This window comes from Fulmarus glacialis, unplaced genomic scaffold (genome assembly GCF_000690835.1).
Source record: "Fulmarus glacialis isolate BGI_N327 unplaced genomic scaffold, ASM69083v1 scaffold29635, whole genome shotgun sequence".
Classification (NCBI taxonomy): Eukaryota; Metazoa; Chordata; class Aves; order Procellariiformes; family Procellariidae; genus Fulmarus; species Fulmarus glacialis.
Window position 1 is genome coordinate 2719 of NW_009215418.1, and position 3444 is coordinate 6162.

Below are 3444 nucleotides of genomic sequence, written 5' to 3' on the forward strand. Positions count from 1 at the left end.
TATTTTTGTATGTATATAAACACACAAACACAGAAACTGTGGTCCCCATACAATTTCTGCAAGTGTAATTACAATTTGACAATCAAAATAAGACAGGATCCATAGCGTTCCTACCAGAGTAAAACCAGTACAGCACAGAAATCACGGTGTTGCAGTGCAGGTGAACCCAATCAGCCTGTTTGCCTTTACCTGATACCATTGCAGATACAATAAACATTTGCTTCTGTTCTGCTGCTCACTGGTATAAGAAAAGCTCCTTCATTCAAGTTCCTTCTCTAGTCTAAATTTAAGGATTAAACAACCCCCTCCAACAATTTAAGAAAACACAACACTCCTTAGCTTTCATTTAAGGCTGCCAATTGAGGAAGCAGATCTCAGCTGCTGGGAATGAGCGTTAGCTCCCCTTGCAGAGCACTGCCGATGGAGCCGTGCTCGTTCGCAGCAGCTGCCGACTGCCTCACTCCCGCCACACGGCTTTCACGAAGGTCCACCAGTGAGGATTTGAACTAAGTGCTGTAAGCTGTTATGGAGGAAACTGAATAAAATATTAGCAGTTTAATATATATCCCACAAAACCAAGCTACAGCAATGTTTTCACACTAGTGTTCTACCTTGATTTTAGCACTCGTTTGCTTAACAGTAACAAGCTCTTTGCACAGGAAAACGGCAGTTCATAGGTAATGCATTTGAAATGTCTCTTCTACCTTGTATTTTTCCACATAAATTTAAGTTAGTGAACATGAACAAAAACATTTTTTGAAGTAAGGAAAGAAGAAAAAAAACATTTTCATTTCACTGTCACATGCACCAGTGCCCCAGGAGAGGACGCGATGGTGACAGAAGGCTCTGGAGCATCACCCCAGGTCTCGCTGCCGACCCTGAAGGGAGTCAAAGCCCTGCACGGAGGAGAGTCTTGCATGTAGGTAGTTACAGGCTCAAGACTTAACATGCCTCCTCGTCAGGAATTACCAAACCCTGTCTGCCTTTGGGTAGCTTTCCTAGGGACAGCTTCCAGATTTTCTCTTTTAACTGAACGCTGGCATGTGCTACGAGCAGACACACAGGCTTGTGAAACACCCACCCACCATGACAGTACCCATCGCATGTGTCACACATGCTCTCGTTCTGATACAGACGCAGCAGTGTGAAGCTGGATACCCCGCAGAGCACGTACTCACCCTCTCCTTCACCTCCAGGCCAGCAGCAGACGGAGGCTCAGGACTTCCAGCAAAGTCCTGCAGTAACACAGCTCCCGAGTGACCAGCGCACATCCCCCAAAGTCAGGAAGCAGCCAGATGTGTGAGCCCAACACCTTTCATGAGCCCTCTGGGAAGATTTAGTCCGACCATGTGCAGTAAACTGCCGATTCTCTGCTGCCAGAGCCCACCTGAACCCCAGCTGCAGGTACCCTGGGCTGCTCAGCCGGGTGCGCCTGCCTCTCCCCCGGCCTCGCGGGGCTGCTGGCCCACAGCTGTGGGGAGACCTGCTCCGGCCCCCGCGCTGCTCCCCGCCCTGCCGCCGCTCACCAGCCGGGGCGGCCGCTCACAGCCGTGCTTGCAAATATGCTTCTGTGTATCTATCCACGTATCCGCACGGGCTTTCCACGCGTTCCAAACCAGCCTGGAAACGCGGCATAAATGCTTCCCAAGGCTTTGTCCTCCCTGACAGCTCTGCAGGTGCTGATGGAAAAAGTGAAAGAGGCCTAAAATGTGAAGCCTATTTTACTGCTTACTGCTGCGTGTGTTCTCCAACCAGTTAATGCTTGGCTGAACCTTGGCTTGGCTCTACCAGTTACTGAAAAACCACAGGTCAACCTTCCATTTTGCAACGCCAGCCTGGCAATGGGGGAGTTGCTGCCAGCTTCGGTGGCAAGCGGATGATCCATTCACGCACTGCGATGGCCCCCATTGCAGAGAACTGTGCCTCACTGCCTGACATGTTTTTCTTCAAACCATCCGCATGGGTGAAAGAAGCACTATCAGCCCCATTTTTTCAGATGGGGAAATAAGTCGGGGGTGGAAATAAATATTATAATGTAAAGGCTGAAGAAAAATTCTGTGGTGTGCAATAGGCTAGACTGAGCAAAAAACTCCTTCTCTAGAGAACAGACTAATGCCCTTTACAGAAATCATGTCTGGTGGACAACTAATTAAAAGCGTTGCTCAAACGACCATACAGGTCTAGGTCCAGTTGTTTGGGCTTTTCCCTCCCCCCTAATCTATTGTTCTGAATTTCTCCCACGACAGCTGAAAAGACCTGCCTTCTCATTTCCTGAATCAACATGTTTGGTCACGTAGGAATGGCTGTCAAAGAGGCTGAAAGCAGCATGCTGCTGGAACAAGCTGAACCAAGTATCTGGATGTACAGTAGCACGTGTCACACAAGGTCAAGCAGGTACTTTTAAAAATCTCATCCTGGCACAAAGCCTGGGTCTCACCGATGTCCAGAGGCTGTTTTGCCATATTCTCAATGGCACCAAAATGTCACAGGTAAGTTTTATAGGGACAAATCAAGTGAAACTACTCTTCAGTAAGACAAACACTTCTAAAACAAAGAAGACGTCAAATGACCGTAGGGTCACACACTCAATTATGGCCTTTTGTGCCAGCGTGCACTGGTAATTCTTACTCAGGGATTCATGATGAACGCACCAGCAACACTGTTTTGCTTGAAACTGCCAATAGCCATACGCTGGTGGTATCAAAACCAACACACAGTCTAGCAGTGCTTTTGTATGAACCCCTTGCTGCTGAAAAACATACATCTTATTACTGCTTTAAGACTTCATATATGATTTTATAGTGCACTGTATAAGCTGGCCTAGCATTCTGAAAACCAGCAATCCTTAACCCAGAGCCACAGTCAAGAACTTTACAAATGACTTTTCATTTCTTCATAAATTATCCTCTTCCAAGATTAGGAAAACACAAGTAAATCACCGAATCCACTTTGCTGATTTGCCACATTTTTCTGAACAACGAGCAAGAACATTTCTCTCATCTGGGGGCTGACATTTCATCAGCCATGTTGATTACCTTTATCCATGAATTAGAAACCTGAACTTAGTTTGGTAGGTTAAAAAGTACATCCACATTCATGCCTGTATCCTTAAGACATGTTTAGGTCATAATATTCCCAGTCAATACTTTGTGGCAGTTTTTTTGGCTCATACAGGTAGGCAATTCAAACCAGCTCATAATTAATCTTAATAAACAAGACATATGAAGAGTGTAGAGACAGTGTTTACATGCGTGTAACTTGGGTACGTAGCTAAGTAGCTTACCCCACAGTCACATCATGGGTCAGTAACAGAACCAAGCACAGAGCTCAGACTGTTCATATTCAAGTTCACACTGGACATTGCTCCCACAGATACTTCTAGAATGGTTGTTTATTTTAATGAAATCAAGTAAAATATTTCCTCAAAAAAAAATTATTCATGTT